Source organism: Delphinapterus leucas, chromosome 2 (assembly GCF_059928025.1).
Source record: "Delphinapterus leucas isolate spDelLeu-1000000601 "Yukka" chromosome 2, BTC_Dleu_Yukka2, whole genome shotgun sequence".
Classification (NCBI taxonomy): Eukaryota; Metazoa; Chordata; class Mammalia; order Artiodactyla; family Monodontidae; genus Delphinapterus; species Delphinapterus leucas.
In genome coordinates, this window is record NC_143130.1 from 146,064,995 (window position 1) to 146,084,599 (window position 19,605).

Genomic DNA, 19,605 nt, shown 5'->3' on the forward strand with positions numbered 1-19,605 from the left:
AAACCTTTCCCAGGACTTCACTGGCCATTCAGGTCACTGGTATTCCCTGGCGAAGAGGAATGGGATTCTATGAGTAGCATAGATCAATCAGAAGTTGTCCTCTGTGTGTGTGTGGGGGGGGAACATTGACACCCCAAGTAGAGTTGGGGCTCTGCTAAAAGAGAAGAAGGGGAATGGCTATCAGTTAGGCAATCAACAGTGTCTGCCATATAAACATTAAGTGTTACCTATTTTTTTAAATAGATCTTTACTGGAGTATAACTGCTTCACAATACTGTGTTAGTTTCTGTTGTACCACAGAGTGAATCAGCCATATGCATACATATGTCCCCATATCCCCTCCCTCTTGAGCCTCCCTCCCACCCTCCCTATCCCACCCCTCTAGGTCATCTCAAAGCACCGAGCTGATCTCCCTGTGCTATGCGGCTGCCTCCCACTAGCTCTTTTACATTCAGTAGTGTGTATATGTCGATGTTACTCTCACTTCACCCCAGCTTCCCCCTCCCACCCCGTGTCCTCAAGTCCATTCAGTATGTCTACATCTTTATTCCTGCCCCGCAGGAATGGTTCATCAGTACAATTTCTTTTCAGATTCCATATATATGTGTTAGCATACAGTATTTGGTTTTCTCTTGCTGACTTACTTCGCTCTGTATGACAGACTCTAGGTTCATCCACCTCACTACAAATAACTCAATTTCATTTCTTTTTATGGCTGAGTAATATTCCATTGTATATATGTACCACATCTTCTTTATCTATTCATCTGTCGCTGGACATTTAGGTCGGTTCCATGTCCAGGCTATTGTAAATAGTGCTGCAGTGAATATTGTGGTACATGTCTCTTATTGAATTATGCTTTTCTCAGGGTATATGCCCAGTAGTGGGATTGCTGGGTCATATGGTAGTTTTATTTTTATTTTTTTAAGGAACCTCCATATTGTTTTCCACAGTGGTTGTATTTTTAACATGTTAATGTATAAATAGATAGATCTCCATTCAAAATATGGCAAGCTTTATGCTCAGATCTGAGATATTTATCAGACTAATCCTCTCATCAACTGGATCAGAACAATTTTGGTTCAAATATACAGTTACTCTAAATTTATCTGATTTTATGTTAAAAGGGGAGCATTAAACTTTGTATTCATGGACAAATTCCCATGGAGTAATCATCCATTAAAAAGCTATTAATTGAGCACCTACCATATCCCTGGCACAGTGGCTAAGCAGCAGGACTGAGATCTAGTTCCTTTTCTCGGGTGATTATAATTAGGATGGTTAAGTGTTATTACAGGTACAGGTACATGAGACCAGGGAATGTGTCTAGGGAGAGCCCCATCTTGGCGTTAGGGAGAGTTTTGGAAGATGTGACGTTTAGAGAGATCTGAAGGACAAATGAGTAGCCAGATGATGCATGGGATGGGGACCAGGCTCTGGGGTGAGCAGAGGATGAGGGAGTGCTCCAGGCAAAGGGACCAGCCGTGCAAAGACTTGGAGGTAAGAGTACTCAGGAAAATTCTGAAAATAAATATAATTCACTGTGGCAGGAGCAGAGTGTGACTGGTGGTGTGAGAAGAGAGATAGGCTGGGGTTACATCATGAATTTAGACTCTATCTCAAGGACAGTGGGGAGTAACATAATCAGATTTGCATGTTAGAAATCCAGGTACCAGGTGGAAAATGGATTAGAGAGGATCAGTGGTAGTTTGCGTAATTGGCCCCAGTGCTCACTTCCGCCTGCATCCACACCCTTGCCATGGCCTCCCAGTGAACTGAGTGTGCTTCTCCACCTCTTGACTTTGGGCCAGGCCACATGATCTGTTTTGGCCCGTAGCAGGTGGTAGAAGTAACCATGTGCCATTTCTAAGTCTAGGCATTAAGAAGCCTTGGGTGTTTCCACTTGCCCTCCTGTACCTCTGTCTTTGCCCAGGCCCATGGGGCCCAGGAGGAAGATGGGAGACAAATGGAGCACAGCCAGCCCAGCTGCCCCACAAACTCATGAGAGAAATAACTGTCTTTGTTTTTACGAGATGTTGAAGTTTTCAGTATGCAGTATTATTGTGACTATTGCTGAGAGAGTCACACTAGAAGCAGAGTGATGTATTAGGAGACTATTGTAGCTGTCAGGTGAAGGCTTATGGTCACCTGAACCAAGATGATGAGGGAGGAGATGGAGAAGAACAGAGAGATTCAAAAGAGACTTAGAAAACAGAATGCCATGACACAGTAGCTTATAGAGAGGAATTAGTTTAGAATGTCTCCTGTGGTTCTTCCTTGGGTAACTATTCACTGAGATGTGAATATAGGGGGAAGATGATGTGCTTAGTTACATTGAATTTGAGGCACCTGTGAGATGTCCAAGGGCAGTGGTCCAGTAAACATGGGGTCTAGAACTTGAGCGAGGTCTCATCTGGGCCATAATGCACATATACGTGGGTCTGAATAGGGACCATCGGGGGAGGGTATAGAGCAAGAAGAATGTGAAGGGTAGAACTTCGAAGAGACCAGCATTCGAGGACAAATGAACAAGAGTCCTCAGAGAAGAGCGGCCAAGAGAAGGAGAAACGTCCAGGGAGGGTAGTGTCCTGGGAGCAAAGAATGAGAGGGCTCTACAAAGGAGGGTGTGGTCAATTGTGCAGAAAACTGGTGAGCAAAGAGGCAAAGAGTTTATAAGGAATCATAAAGATTTACCTAATTTACAAACAAAGAAAGGAAAGAGATTTTTGCCCAAGAAATTTCAGACAGTCCCACAGTAGATGAGTCAATAAAGCCCTAACCACAAGAACAGATGCTGAGATTCACTGAGGTGTTCAGAAAACGAGCAAAAGCATGATCCAGGGCCTTTTGAGTCATTGTTTTTCCAGGTCCCTCTGGGTGAGTGGGTGCCTTTGAGCAGAACCTTGCCTTACCTGCAGCAGATTACTGTGTCATCCAGGCCACTCCACCCACAGGCCCTGGCAACCCTGACAAGTCTGTGAGAAGCAGCGTCTGTCAGTGCCAGGGCTGGCCAAGTCCCACTGACTCATTTCCCATTGACTCAGGTGAACTTTCTGAGTCCCCTGGAGGCCTCTGATGGATCCAGCCTGGCTTGTGCTGGGATCCAGGATGGCTCCTGCTTTCAACAGCACAGCCGGCTCTCTTCCCTCGTGTTCTGAGTTCCGTAGACCAGCTGCTGGCTGAAATATCGATACCCCTTCCATGGTGTTCCAGGAGAGTGGGTGAGACGTGAGCCCGTAGAGGAATGGGATGCTAGCACAAACGCACGTGGCCACCCAGCCCCGCGCAGGACTTGCAAGTTCTAGAGGAGCAATTACCACATTTACGGCCTCGGCGATTGCTCAGGTTCGGGAATGCCAGCTACTTGAAGTTTGTTTTCCTGTTCAATTGAAACTGACATTTCCCCAAGACTGGATTACTTTGAAATCCAGAAATTGCAGCTCAGATAGTTCATAAATTTATTTCTGTTCCACCTTGTAGCAGTTATTACAAAGACTGATCATCCGAAGAATATGGGCTTTCTGCTTTTTATTTCCTGTTTTATTGCAGTCACCTTTTAAGATAGGGTGGTGTGGTCAGCAGGGTGTAGGTGGCTCACAGGCAGTGGGAAAGGGTGGAACTGAGTAGAGAGAGGCGTTCTCTCACTCTCATGGACTCCATCTGCTGCCTACTCTACCCAGCCCCCTGGAGGAAGGGTCTGGAGAAAGATACCAAGGGTCCTGGGAGGAAGGTGCAGAAGGGGATGAGTTAGGAGGTACCAGAAACCCCCACCATGCTGGAGATAAACCCAGAAGAATTCGAGTGGGGCAGCTATTCTCTCCACCTCCGCCCCCTGCAGCCACCTTTGGGGCGGGTATAGAGAGGGTCTCTGGTCAGAGGGAAGAGATGATAACCCCAGACTTCTGGAGAGGCCCGCTGGGACTTCAGCTGTCTGATAGTCATCAGACCTTGTGTGAGTGCGTTGGGTGTGTGGATGAGACAGAAAGAGAGATTTGTTATATAAACATTTTCCTACTAGAGGTAGACCCTAGGTAAGGGCCTAGGAGCTCACCAATAAATTGTCCCTGTCCTCCAGAAGCTCCTAGTCCTGTGGGGTCACTGAGCTGAGAGCCAGGACGGGTGGGCCCAGGTGTGGGGGAGCGCTATGGAGAGCTTCCTGGAGGAAGCGGAGGTTTCTGCTTGGAAGGCCCTTTGATGTGAGATAATTGCCTTCTAAGTGGTTAGACCCGGGCTCCTGAAACAAGAAAGGAGGCAGGTTGCGGGGCAGAAGCCTACTCTACGAGTGACAACTGTGCTTTTGACCGTTTAGCAGGGTGTGAAGAGTCCTCCCACTTGGTGTCCTGGCTCTGTCATTTGCTAGCTCTCTGGCCTTAACCTTTTTGTGCCTCTGTTTCTTTATTTGTAAAAAGGGGGCAAAAATGGCTTCCCTCATAAGCTTGCTGAGAGGATACAATGAGAAAATCCATGGATCATTTGAAGATGGTGCCTGCACATGGGAGCTTAGTGCAGCTCTGTTAATGGGGCAGGCCCTGACTTTGTGAATTTCAGAGGGGACAAGGAGGATGAGGAACAGCCAGGGCCTGCGCCTTTGTTCCTTGGGCCCTGTTCATGCAGAATAGAGGGTTGACCCAGTCAAAATCAGCCTGAGAGTTAACTGACAACTTATTTTAAATGAGCAAAGGAGAGCAAAGTTTTTCTTCATCTATCACATGTCTTATTATCATCCTCACTTATTCCCTTGTGAAATAAATGGCTAGGAGCACAGTCTACCTTTCCTAACTGGGAGAATGAAATCTCAATGTGCTTAAATAACTTGTCTGAAATCCCGCACTGAGATTATTAAAGAGTAGGGGTCTGAACTCTGATCTTCTAAACTACAGGCCCAGGCCTCTTAAGCAGTCACATTGCTCCCTGTCATCTGCTACCCAGCAAAACCTGCTCACACAGGTGGAATGATTTCATCAAGTAAGCCATGCTCAGAAACAGAAAATGTCACCTTAGGTGTTTTCTTGGATGTTTGATTTTAATACCAAAGCTAGTTCTGACCATGACGAGCAAATACCAAGTGATTGATTCTCTTAGGTTTCTCTGACAGCAAAGAATGGAGACTGAGAAGGAAGGAAGGGTCAGCAGAAGGGAACAGGGAACACCAAGTGACTATTACTGGTTTGAGTAGGGACTTGACTTTGCACTGTAACTCTGCTTGGCTATTCATCCAAAGGAAAATTGTGGCTTATAATTACAGAAAACCAGTACCTGGAATTATTAATAATAGCAAAAAAGTTGTTTGCACAGCAAGTAATGTGTGATAATGTTTGGTAATTGATAGTCATTTCTATTATTTAAACACTAATTAATTCTTGTACTAAGCAATGTATTGACTTAGGGTGTTATGGCAGCCCTCCTAGCTTAAAATAATCCCTTACTGTTTTCTTTAGATAATTAAAATGCACTGCTTACTTGTTCTATTTGTAGCTATTGATAGGAATGAACCTTCTGGGAGGGCTTTATGGGCAGTTTAGGCAAAAGCGACCACATGAAAGATTTGGTCCTTCTAAGGAGCCAGCCTGATACTTTTCTTACCAGGAGAATTCCCAGAACATCCCTTAGTAATTTGTCCGCACAGTCCCCCTGTTTTTGGCTTTACTTGACCCATCTGTGAAATGAGAAGAGTCAAACCTGTGAACGCAGCTGCCATTCTGCAGCAATGACCCAGCAGGTCTGGCTCTGACAAGTTGCAGGGGAAAGTCCTTCCACCTCTCCAGGGCTGTGGGCTTCCTCTCTAGGCCTGTAAAACAAGGGAGAGGGAAGTCGTCATCCTTACAAGTTCTCAGGGCTCTAAACTGAACGAGTTAACAGGATCAGTGAATATGCTTTCTTGCAGGTGCAGTGAAGGCTCTGATTGCTGAAAAGAGAAAAACACACAAAAAGATTAATGGACCAGAGTGTCACTCAAGGATTCACAGCCAACAAACGTGAGCTGTCTGTTCCTGTCTAGTATCTCTGCATCTTCCTGAAGGCTGAGTTTTACTATTTGACTCCTTCTATCCCTTTAAGTAGCAGGCTGCACATAAAATAAAATCTACTGAACCTCAGCTGAGGCTCTAGGCCGATGTCTTATATGAGATATTCCAGAGTATTTTTCCAAGTACATTTATAAGATGGGAGTCTTTACATTCCATTTATTGGGCATATTAATTTTGATTTTGTTTTCTTCTTAGCAAGAGAGACAAAAGCTCTCCTATAAGCTGTCAGTTCTCGCCTCACAAGGTCAGAGCTGAAAGCCCCATGAAGGAAAAAAATCAACTCCAGAATGCAAATATGTTGTATTGCTACTGCCGGCTTGTGGTTGTGCAGGTCAGTTGGTTTCAACAACCTTGAGAGATCAAGATCATGGATTAGCATTTCTTATAATTCCATGAACTTTGTTCAGTTGCATGGCTTCATATCACAGTCTTGGCTCCACCCAGCTATATGCAAATATTTGTTGCTGGTTGTAAGAAGTGTTTCCTCTGAACTGAAGCTTAGTGCTGGATTCTTGTTGCCTGTGGATGCCCCCTCTTCTCCATCTTGGACCAACCAATGCTGAGCCCTTTCCTGAGTCATGGCTGGAAAGGTTAAGTTTCTTGGCACAGGAAGTTTTGTCTGCTTGGTTGAATTTTGACTTTCAGATGGTATTCTCCAGCTCAATGGCTGCCCCATCATCCTGCTGAACAGGTCTAATGTCAGGCCTATGCCTTTCCCCAAATTCATTTGACCTGCCTTGAATAAGGTGTCATGAGCCTTGTTATAACCTGTCCTGAGATACAATCACAGACAACACCTCTTGGGATATTACACAACATTTGGAAGAGGTCAAACAAGGAAACATGGCTACTTTTTAATAAGAAACTTATCAGAGAACCAAAGGGCTACCCCCAACATTGACTCTGGACTTTCCCTCCGCTGGAATTCATTGAGAAAAAATATGGATGAAAACAGCTAAACTATTTTTTAAATAAAAAAATAGTGAGGAGGGACATGCCCTAGACATTAAAATATAATATTAATCTGAAATAAATAAGCATTTTGGTATGATCACAGAAATAACATATCAAGAAGAAATAACTTAGATATAGAGCTTGATATTTACTTGAGCTCTAATAAAGGAAGAATTACAAATTCAATAAATGGATTTGGAGGAGAAAAATAATTAACTTAGATATTCCTCCCATAGCATTTTACAAAATAATTTTCAAATAGATGATATGGGTAAGACAGGTATATATACAAAATGAAACTTAAAATCTCATAAGAAGGGCTTCCCTGGTGGCACAGTGGTTGAGAGTCCGCCTGCCGATGCAGGGAACACGGGTTCGTGCCCCGGTCCAGGAAGATCCCACATGCTGTGGAGTGGCTGGGCCCGTGAGCCATGGCCGCTGAGCCTGCGCGTCCGGAGCCTGTGCTCCGCAACGGGAGAGGCCACAACAGTGAGAGGCCCGCGTACCATAAAAACAACAACAACAACAACAAAAATCTCGTAAGAAATTGTAAAGATTTTTTTATTTAACATCTACATGGCGAAGGACTTTTTAAGCGTTAAAAACAATGGGTGAAGATCAAACAGATTTGACTAAATAAAAATTGAAAACATCTGTATATTTAAAGTGTTCATATTCAAAGACAAACTATGGGAAAATGTTTACCAGGGAGGGCTTCTGGGAAGATAACAGTGACAACAGCATGATTTTTAAATCTCCCAGAATTTCCACATAAAAATAGAGTAGCTAGATAGCAAAAAATTAAAAATCCATCGACAACATTTACAACAAGGTTAAGTGAAGAGGTATCCTCCATATCCCAACATAGAAGCAGGTGGGTCAGACCACCAATAGCTTCAAGATCTTCAAAGTACCAGCATGTGTAGCCGAGGCAGCTGAGGAGTGGGGGGGCGATCTGACAGAGTGTGGCAGGCTGAATTGAGGACAGCAGATAAACTGAGGAGGGGTTTTGCCCAATCCAATAGTGGCGAATGAGTACAAGAAGCTCTGTGAGGACGTCTTAAGGGGCCCTAGAGCAGTCTTTATCCTGCCATCCAGAGTTCCTCTATGGGAGAGTTCTCAGTAATTTTACAGGTTGTAGTAGTTTTTGTACTGTTATTCTGTTTTGTGTATAAGGTGGAATGAAGCAAATAAGTAATTATGGAATATTCTATCATCTCCTAATTCCTTGAGAACGAGGATTTTTGGCATGAAAGAAAGGAGTACAGATACACTATAGATGAGGTTAAGTGAGTATAAGTGAGTGAAAACCCTATAGTCTTGCAATTGAACTGGAAGTATGAACCAGTATGAATACCTGAGGTGGGTGCATGTATGTGTTCAGTTCTGCTACAGTATGACATATGTGTTCCTAAAAATTGCCACAATGGGCAATAAAAACCACAGGGCTTATGGTAAAAATGGTTGTAAGGGCATAACACTCAAAAATTTCATTAGTGACACATTTTTTTAAAGGATAGAAATTTGGCCAAAATGGTAGCTCAGTTCTATACAGGTCAAATGAGTCAGAAATACATAATATAAATACTAATATAAATACAGCACTTTGCCTTGAAAAAGACCTGAAGTTTGCTTGTGGAAGTGGGCGTTGAAAGGCTTGTTAGTTACTGTGAAGTGGTGGGAGGAGGCTTACCTGAAATTGGATGGTAGTTGTATCAGATGTGGGTGGCTGGCTAATTGTCTTCTGTTGGGCATTGGTGCTGAACACCTGAGTTACAGCCTTTTGCAGCCTTAAATCCTGGGTCATGTTTTTCTGTCTTTGAGATGGAGGCCCTTTAAGGCACGCATTTATAATACACAGCTATTTCATCACAACCGAAAATAATGGATTGGCCAAAAAGTTCGTTTGGTTTTAAGTAAAAATAAAAGACACAGTTTTCATTTTCACCAAGAACTCTATTGAACAACATATTCACTAACAGAACAAACTTTCTGGCCAACCCAATATTATCCAATGTACAGCTTTCTTCTCCAGTTAACTTCTGTGTCACTGCTGGAAATTCTTTTGCTTCTTTCTCATCTGCAGCTGCAGCCTTGCTTGACAGCTAAAAACTCTGGAAGTTGTAGTGATGTTTGAAACCACCAAACCAGCCTCCCATAGCAATAAAAGGTACCACTTCTGCAGGATTTGGTGATTTCCGTTTAGTCTCTGTATACAGATTGTGTTTTCTCTTTGATCGTGGAAGAGATTATTCCTGATCTTTTTTTTTTTTTCTTTGCTGTTTCATATATTCTTATACAGCTTGGTTCAGCTGGGTGAAGTTTTCTGCCTCCACCTAATATGTCTTCTGTATAAAATCACCCACAGCCAAATGCAAAAATTTGTGTTAGATTCACATTGTTCCTTAATGTACCAATCGTATTTGAACAAATCTGCATTTTCAAAATAAGCATTAGAGCAGAATTAACTGTATATAAATTTTCCCCCCATTAATTCCTCAACTCTGTCCACTCAAAGGACTAAAACAGTGACTAATGTTGTAGTAAAGTAGCAATGAGCATCTTTAAAAGATGACACTAAAAGAAGTCAGGGATGCTTGGATGAATGACTGATTTCAGGTCTGGGGCAGGAGATATATAAGGTGAGCCTGGAATATCTTGTCATAGCAGATAGCAGGGAATGGTATCAAGGACCACTAGGGTCATGCCAGCAGGACTCAGAACAAATTGAGGAAGCTCCCACTGCCCAAGATGGAACAATCTGTATTTCAATAAGGATGATAATTGTACAAATACATTTAAATTCATCAAATATGTTTAAATCTACGGATTTCTAATGCTATTTGAAAAAACTAATTGGTCACTATTAGAGGAGAAAAGGCACCTATCTGTGATCTTGAAGACTGATAAATAAGACAAAGAATCAAACATCCGTCCTGCCTTTCCTCCAGGAACTATACCACTGGGTAACCCAATCGTAGACATGAGGAAACATCTCTTTATGGAAGTATTCCAACTAATAAATGAAAAAAGAAATGTTAGAATGAGAACGTCACCATGTGCAACCCCCAGTGAATTAACAGATCCAGGCATTGAACGTCAACAGCTGCTCACATCACAAAAAGGGAGACGTGCAGACATTATGCGCCTCCTGATGAAAAACACGCCACTATCTATAGTCTTGCCCAAGGGATCAAACTTAAGTCTAATCAAGCCTTTGGATCCAGCTATCAATTTGCAGGAAATACAGAGCTCAGAGGAACACACTGAACCGTTCCTTGAATATGCAATCAGCAAGATCCAGACTGTGGGAAACATTACAGGGTAAAAGGCTCAGGTTCTTAAAAAGAAAATTTATAAAATTAAGAGGGAGTCTAGGTGGAATTTATACCTTAAAAATGATTTAAAAGACATCCCAAATTTTAAAAAATTGACAAGGCTAAATTATGATGTTTTAAGGAATGTACTTGTTAGTGATAAAGAAACACAAGGCAGTGGCTGCTCTGAGTCAGGGTAGCCGGGAATTAAGTTAAACCAGAGAAAATAACCGAAACTGTGTTGCCTGTGCAACTGTGTGTGAGGACTGAGCCTCATCCCCACCATGTGCCTTTATGGCCCTGCTTTTCCTAACCTGCCTTGTCTTGGGGTTATGCATAGGCTTGCCTCCAGCCAGATTTGTATCCCCTGCGGTAGCAGTAGTGGCCCTGAGGACTCACACCCCACAGGGCTGGATGGTTTTCTCCAGGCTGACTCTTTGCCATCCTCCTGTGGGCTTAGGCTGTTCCCTGGGAGGAGCAGAGCCGCTATTTTATTCCCAGATCTCCTAAGATTGTAAATTCCCTGTTTGTTTTTTTCCTCCATCCATTCAGGAAGACAAAACCCAAAAACAAATGCTGGGCCTGTCTGAGTCATTTTCCTCGCCATCCGTACAAGAGCCCAGGAGTCCTATTTGGCTGCTTCATGACAAGCCAATTAGATAAAGATTGTTAATCAGAGTAATGGAGGGAGAAGGGACCAGAGGAAAGGGAAGGAGGGAAGGAAGGTGGCAGAGGCAGTAATGGAAGACAGAGAGTACTGCCCCTCCCTTCCTGCTCTGATGTTTTATTCAGGCTATTTGCAAATGAGCCAGTGGAAACAGCATTAACAATAAATGAGATGCATTAGACTGTGGAGAGCCAGGGAGGGAGATCTGAGTGTTGTTCCTTGCCAGCCAGGCTCACAGGCTCCTTATCAAACAAGGTGAGCCCTTCCTCAGTTGGCTTTACCTGCTCTCCCACCTGTACTCAGGCCTTCTGAAGAGGCTCAGATTTCACTTAGCAAGTAATATGAAGAAGTTGAGATTTTTTAGCACACAAGAGCCAACCTAAAAGGCAAAGCCAATACGTCAAAACCCAAGGGCTAGAGACTTGCAGTCTCAGCCTCAGCATTGAAGTCACAACCCAAAGGGTCTGTTAGGCAGTCACCCCACTTTATTAAAGTAGCTGGTACTCAATTTATCCTTTACTCTTAACCCAGCACTTTCATACGCATTGCCAAATGTTTCTCATAATAACCCTGTAAAGCAGTGGTAGTGACCAATTTTATAAGCAGAAGAAGATGAACAAAAGTTACCCAAGCCCTGAAAGTCCTCACATTCAAGAATGCAGGTGTTTCCATTATTCTTTTCCTTTGGACAATTTGCATAAGCTCAAGTCCTCCCATCTACTAATTTACCTAGGCTTGTATAATTACTTCCTTCCGTTCAGCGAATAGGTGCTTCATGGGCCAGGCACTGAACAAGGTGGACAATAGGAAATCTCAGCGGCCAAACAACCTACTGTTTTATACTATAGGCTATCAAGCTGCCCATCTTCCTCTTGATACGGATTCTGATTCGACTGGAATTAATACTTCCCATTAAAAAAATAACAATAGCTGTAATTCATTAAGCACTCATTTAATGCCAAGCACTGTGGCAACCAGTTTATGAATGCTATTTTATTTGAAGCTTTGGGTCCACATCTAAGCCCAGAGCTCACGTTTTCACAATAATATGCTATAACACACAGTTCTGTTATAAAGGGGGAAGCTTTATTTTTCCACATGGACTCCCCGCCCTTTTACAGCCTCAGTGAGACCCAACTCCCAGTAGAGATGCACTTTCCACCTGTGTGACCTGGCAGCATAATTCTGTGAGTGTATTTCTTCCACTGTATTTCCTCTTCACACCTATCAGCAAAGGGGGATAAAGGAAGGCCATGTTTCCTTTGGCCTTTCAGCTAAGACTGAAAACTTAGCTTAGAGCGATACTCCCTGGCACCTACCTCTTTCTAAGGTCATCGAAAATATCCCCTGATATCCCAGGAAGGCATAAAGGAAGGAAGAGACCTCTATCAAAGAGGACCAGGGCTCAAGGAGGCAATGGCTTATTTCTGAGCATGTGGTCCTCACTGCAACAGAATGGACACCAAGCTCCACTCCAACCTACTCAGTCAGAGTCTGTGCTTCAATAAGATCCCAGATGATTGGAATACATGTTAAAGTTTGAGTACATGGGGAAGGAGTACAGTGTAGCCCAGTGGTTCTCCAAGTGTGGTTGCTAGAGACCAGCAGTATCAGCATAGTTTGGGAACTTGTTAGTAATGAGAATTCTGTTTTGTTTTTTTTTTTTGCGGTACGCGGGCCTCTCACTGTTGTGGCCTCTCCCATTGCGGAGCACAGGCTCAGCGGCCACGGCTCACGGGCCCAGCCACTCCGCGGCATGTGGGATCCTCCCAGATCGGGGCACGAACCCGTGTCCCCTGCATCGGGCAGGCGGACTCTCAACCACTGCGCCACCAGGGAAGCCCAGTAATGAGAATTCTTGGGCCACACCCTAGACCAACTGAATCAGGAACTCTGGGGGTGGGGCCCAGCCAACTGGGTTTAATAAGCCTTCCAAGTGATCCTGATGCATGCTAAGTTTGAGAACCACTGGTACAGACGATTACCTCTCCAGGCCCTGGGTCCCTTACTTCTGATACATCAGTTAGGATGCAATCTTGGCCGACACTTGGGAAAACAGAAGGAAGGTCTCTTGTGCTCAGTTTTCCCCTTTCCATTTTATTACCCTGGGGATGGTTCTGAAAACTCAAGCTTCTGAACAAAACCTCTCTTGCTTGTAAATTAATCCTTCATTTGCATTGTCAATAATAGCAGGAAGAAAGGAGTTCCAGGAGACCTACTGGCTTTTAAGTGCTTCATTGTATCTGCTCAGAAGCATGCCTGGGAATGGAAGGCCCAGGTTTCCCAGCATAAGAATAAACAGGGCCACCAGCCACCAGGAAGAGGGACTCTGGTGGTCACAGGCTGGGGGTAGGGATAGGCATGGGCAAAACAACCCTGGTACAAGACAGATGCAGACTGGGAGTGTCTACACAGGCAGAATAAGGATATGAATATTCTCCAAATCCAAGAGTCGCTGGCTGTCAGAAAGCAATCTAGCCCATGCCCCAACTCTGGTCCGTATCGTGCCTACATCTCTCCAGACTCAGGACCTCCATTTATTCAGTATGGGGAGGTGCCAACACCAGTTACTGATATTAAAAGAAAAAGCATGACAGTGTCCATTCATGTCTTCATTTGAGATTGTCTTATATGCCAGACACAACGCCATGAGCACAGGGACAGATGCTACTTCCAAACTCACAGGGTGTACATACTAGTGGAAGAGACAGGCATCAGCCTCTCAACTAAGTGTTTCCTTACAGCCTGTGAACATGGCAGGGGAGGCTGTAACAGGGAACCAGGCCTAGTCTCAGGCCAAGGAAGGCTCCCCTGGGGAAGGTGGTTGTTTGAGTCTGGGTCTTAAGGAGTTAACTAGGCAAAGGCAGGTACTGATGGTGGTGAGGACACTCCAGCAAACGGAAAGGACCCGAGTCATGAGATAGAGGTTGGCAAGTTTAAGGATCAGAAAGAAGAACCAAGGAAGGCAGCCAGACCATGGCAGACGGAGGTGTGGCATCAGCTGACACGGGAGTGGAGGGCAGAGACCAGGCCATGCGGGCTGATAACGCTTTTGTGGGTCTTCATCCTAAAGCAGTGGGAAGCCTTCGAAGGGTTTTCAGCCGACGGGTATCGGGACAGGTTCGCATGTTGTAAAGCGCACTCTGGCTGCGTTACGGACAGGGGAGTGCAGATGGCAGAAGGATAAGCCAGCTGTGAAGCTAGGTGAGTGGTCCAGGGGATTCTGACCAAGGGCTAGTGGTGGAGGTGGGGAAAAGAACGCAGACTAGAGCGAGACAGACTTAGATGAAGTCCACAGATCTCAGGTATGGATTGGATATGTCGGCCAAGAGGAGAACAGGCACCAAAGGCATCTCTTAGGTCACTGGACAAGGGCTGAAAAGGGGGTGAGGGCTGGATTGAGAAAAAGAAAGAGTAGATTAGCTACAAGCATGGAAGAGGTGTACTCAGAAAGGACAAGTGATGAAACTAGGACAGTCTTCAGTGAATAAGACTCACTCAGTGTTTAATTAAAGTAGGTGTCCAAGCAGCTCTCAGTCATTCATGGTGATCTAACATGTTGATTCGAGTCTCCTTGCTCTTGTTGCAATCTCTGTGCTTTGTTCATTCTTGCCTTTGGCAGCAGGTGGAAGAAGGGAAAGGGTCCGGGCGGAGAGGGGGGACCAGGTCACTTAGTCATGTACATCTGGTGGGGAGATGAAACCCAAGTGGCCTCACCTCCTTGGAGTGCCAGCTCATTGTGACTATTTAGCTTAGGACAGTAATCCTCTCCCTGAAGGGGAGGGCTGCATATACATGCAATTTACATCTCCAGCAACATTCTACAACCCTCCCTTAATGAATGAGTCAAACCATCAAGGCATCCAAATTGGTTACTTAGATCCTTTCATCTTCCAGGTTGTTTGCCTTTAAAGTCTAGAATAGAATTGAAGGGTATTAATAGCAATGGGATGTTTTTGTGAGCCTGGGGGGAGGGGTCTGTGATAAATAAGCCCTAGAGAACTGCAGAAAATGAACCGGCCAGTAGGCTCTTTTAGGCAGGTTTACAATGACTGGTTGCTCTGTCTCTTGGGAAGTCATGCAGGCAGCAACCACCGCTGGGCTTGGAGATTATTTGTATGGAAAAAGGAGTCCAAAACTACAATAACATTTTAATTGTATACTTTCTCTCTTTCAGGATGAAGAATCCAGATAGATTCCGGTTTCTGTATTAGGATCAGGACAGGGATCAAACAGTACACTCAGAAGAAATCATTGAAGATACATTAATGAAGAGACTATTTCCAAGGGTGTGAGCACGGTTAAAGGAAGCCAATATGGGATAGTGAAGTATCCAGGCTACCCAGAAATCTCTAACCTCCCAAGGCATGAAAGGGGAAGAAGAGAGAGCGGTTAGTTATTCCCGTAGCTGTAGGACGACCTGGAATCTGCAGAGGAATGAAGCCACTGCCAACTACAGCCCAGCAGGGACGGAGCCTGGGGAAGAAATACTCAGCCCTCTCGCACGTACTTCTCATGGGTCCATCCAAGCCAGAAACCAATAAGCAAGGGAGCACGTGGCTTCAGTTCACACAGGCAGCCTCCCTGGCACAAAGCAGGGTGGAAAAAGGTGGAGGATCAATGAGTAGGGACAAGCCGAGAGAACCCAGCGCAGGAGCTGAGAGACTGATTCAGATGTGCAAACGTATGTGGATCAATATATTTATGCGGCTCTGTGGATTTCACTGCCAGTGCTCCTCTGGTTTCATAATGATATTGTTAATCCCACATGGATGGTATTACACAAAGCGACAATGGAAAACAGACCTGCTAGCCCAGGATGTGTCTGGGGTGAGGTGGGGAGAGAACTGTACCCAACAGCACTGTCATTTCCTCGGTTTCCCCTCTGAAGTCAGCTGTGCCTCTGGCCACTGGATTTCTTTCTTTCTTTTTTTTTCCCCAAAAGGAGACAGTGAATTACTGATGAAATCAAAAGGATAAGTTTGGGGATTGCATGTTTCCATCCTGCCTGTTGTTTGCCCAGTAAATAACATTTCCTTTGTAAAACTTGAGCTTTCATCTCAAGCATGTGGACCATACTTAAGCAGACATCGAAGCTTCCCTTGGAGAAAACCCTCTGTGATCCCGGATAACTTTTATCTGTTCTCTCCTGCTATGCAGTCATAACATACAGAGTCTATCAGGACACTTTCCCCTTGGCCCTGGTTTACTTCCCACTGGGCAGCCCACTCTGCAGCAGACTTTGCTCCTGCTCTTTCCTTTCATTGTACTTATTCTCCCCTCACTGGAATTTGCTAATTTCAGAGCAGTTTAAAGATTCCCTTTGGTGAGGCAGGGAACCCCTGAGGGCCCCAACAGAGACAGACCCGCTCTGACACTGCCCTCTGCTGGAAACTGTTGGTACTGCTCAAGTCTTCAGTGAGGGCCGTGCGCCAGTGCTGAGCAGTGAGTGCCTCACCCTTACTCGGCTGTAGATACGCAGCAAAGGAGATAAGGCATTACTTACTTAGAAAACCTCTCATTAACAACCCAGATGTGAAAAACATTAGAATATGATGCAGGAAGATTTTTTTCATGAGTTTATATAGAAATTTGTTTCTAAACAAGGCACAAAAACCAAACCTTATAAAAGACTGATAAATTTGCCTCAAAAACAACTTCTGTATGAAAGAAGACACCATAAACAAAGTTAAAGGGCAAAAGGAGAAAATACTTGCAACAAAGGATCAATATATAGAATATATGAAGAACTTCTACAATCAAAAATAAAGTGAAAAACAGTTCAATAGAAAAATATTCTAAAGGTATAAAATGCTAATTCACAGAAATATAAATGTAAAATATAAATGCAAACATTTTTATAAAGCAAAAAATGTGTGATATAAATAAAAAGAAAATATAAATGGCCCCCAAAATGCATGACACAAACCTCAGTTTTACTAGTAATCAGGAAAATGGAAATTCAAACATGAGGCAGGTTTTTGTTCCTAATAAATTAGAAAAAATTCAAAAGGATGTAGGAGAAAAGGCATTTCCATACACTACAGATAAGATTGTAAACTGGTATGATCACACTTTGCAGAATAATTTGGCAATATCTATTACAGTGTAAAATGTTCATACACTATGATCCAATGATTCTATTTATCCATATCTCCCCCAGAGAAACACTTACTCATGTGCTCAGAAGGCAGGTCCAAGGATGTTTGTGGCAGCTTTGTTTGCAATCGCAACAAGTCAGAAATAATTTAAATGACCATCAAAATGGGATTGGCTATGTTCATTGCAGCTCTATTTACAGTAGCCAGGACATGGAAGCAACCTAAGTGTCCATCGACAGATGAATGGATAAAGAAGATGTGGCACATATATACAATGGAATATTACTCAGACATAAAAAGAAACGAAATTGAGTTATTTGTAGTGAGGTGGATGGACCTAGAGTCTGTCATTCAGAGTGAAGTAAGTCAGAAAGAGAAAAACAAATACTGTATATTAACACATATATATGGAATCTAAAAAAAAAAAAAGGTTCTGAATAACCTAGGGGCAGAACAGGAATAAAGATGCAGACATAGAGAACGGACTTGAGGATGTGGGGAGGGGGAAGGGTAAGCTGTGACAAAGTGAGAGAGTGGCATGGACATATATACACTACCAAACGTAAAACAGATAGCTAGTGGGAAGCAGCCGCATAGCACAGGGAGATCAGCTCAGTGCTTTGTGACCACCTAGAGGGGTGGGATAGGGGGGGTGGGAGGGAGACACAAGAGAGAAGAGATATGGGAACATATGTATATCTGATTCACTTTGTTATACAGCAGAAACTAACACATCATTGTAAAGCAATTATACTCCAGTAAAGATGTTTAAAAAAAATGGGATTGGCTAAATAAAATGTGGTTCATCCATACCACACATACACATATACACAACAGCAGATTTTTTTAAAAAGTACTATATGTACTGACATGGAAAACTCTTCAAGACCTATTGTTAAGTGAAAAACAATCAAGCTGCCGAATGACATGCAGTGAGATAACATGTATGAAAACACCTGGGCACATTATCCAATATAATTTTTTCTCTATGGGTCTAGATACTATGGGTAAATGTGTAGAAGAAGACACATCAAACTGATGGTGAGAGTCACCTCTAGGGTGGAGATGACGACTGGAGATGGTGGTCAAAGAAGACCTTATCTGTAATGTTTAATTTTTTATAAAGAGAATGTATTCATATATTACTTATATAATTAAAACTAATAAAAACTATTCTTATTAAAAAGGAATGAAACTAATCTTAATTTATAAAGCAACTGGAATGCCAGGGAATCATTGAACTGTAAGCAAAATGGGTGATTTATCAGGGGACCTGTGAAGCAGAGGGCACTGTGGTTGTCATGGAGATGGCTGCCTTCAACACAAACTATCCTGTGTGTCCATCGACATGTCAGACCATCTCCCATTCAGTGTCATGCTTTTAAATCTTGGTTCACAAACTCAGTAGTAATAATACAATCCTTAACACTTATGGAGGGTATTGGATGTTACAATGTAACATCTTATTTAATCTTTTATTCTCTCCCTCTCTGTCTCTTTGAGCGTCCGCCCCCCCCCCCATCTCTCTCCCTCTCTCCGGATGAGGTTGCTTAGCTTTAGAGATATTATATAACCTGTCCAAAGTCAGTTAACCAACATGTGGTGGGGTTTGTCCTAACCCCAGCAGCCATACTTTCAACCATTTAAACTATATTACAAAATCATAAACATCTTGGTAGGTTTGTTAACTTCAGAATATCAACTTCTGGGACTTCCCTGGCCATCCAGTGGTAAAGAATCCGCCTTCCAATTCAGGGGACGCGGGTTTGATTCCTGGTGGGGGGAGGCGGGGGTGTGACTAAGATCCCACATGCCACAGGGCAACTAAGCCCGTGTGCAACAACTCCTGAGCTCGTGCGCCTCAATGAGAGAGTATGTGTGCCGCAAACTACAGAGCCCACGCGCTCTGGAGCCCGTGTGCCACAACCAGAGAGAGAAAAACCTGCACGCCTCAACGAAGAGCCCGCATGCCTCAACAAAGATCCTGCATGCTGCAACTAAGACCCAACGCAGCCAAATAAATAAATATTAAAAAAAAAAAAAAAAGAATATCAACTTCCTGTCAGGAGCTTCCCTAGGTTTCTCTGCCACTCAGGCCATACCCATTTGCCACGTTGCTCTGAATCAGAATGGCAGCTGGTTCATTCTGGGAGAAAAATATACCATAGGATGAGGTGCTACTCAAGCCAGTACAACTAAGAAGCATGAAGACAAATACACACTAAAGAAGCAATTAAGAGATTAGGAATCATCCTCAACCCAGAAGACTACTTCCAAGTATATTCAAAGTTAATTTTAGGAACAAAACTAATCAATAATAGGAAAGGTTAAAGTCTGAGAATAATGCAAGCCTTGTAAGACTCTCATAGGACACAATGTGCTCCATTTTCCAAATTCTAGAAATTTCTTATATCGATATGAAATGCCTCCCACTGATGCAGGCCTCCTCTCACTGCCGAATCATTCCTTCCAGGCACAGAGAACACAACTGAGCACCACCAGGGACTACAGAGATATGTCTCCAGGCAGAAGCCCCCGAG

The 19,605-nt window shown here is 43.6% G+C and overlaps 1 long non-coding RNA gene across 3 annotated transcripts; it reads left to right on the forward strand.

The window, feature by feature from the left end:
• The first annotated feature begins 1,062 nt into the window (after positions 1–1,062).
• On the forward strand, positions 1,063–19,307 carry LOC149750311 (uncharacterized). 3 transcript variants are annotated; one of them, XR_016392201.1, is made up of 4 exons: positions 1,063–3,345; positions 5,885–5,975; positions 9,067–9,150; positions 15,142–19,305. It is a non-coding gene; the product is annotated as an uncharacterized LOC149750311 (long non-coding RNA). The 3 variants fall into 3 exon arrangements; XR_016392200.1 differs by adding an exon at positions 6,222–7,519 and having other exon boundaries at positions 1,069–5,975; positions 15,142–19,307; XR_016392199.1 differs by having other exon boundaries at positions 1,068–5,975; positions 15,142–19,304.
• The last annotated feature ends 298 nt before the right edge of the window (positions 19,308–19,605 follow it).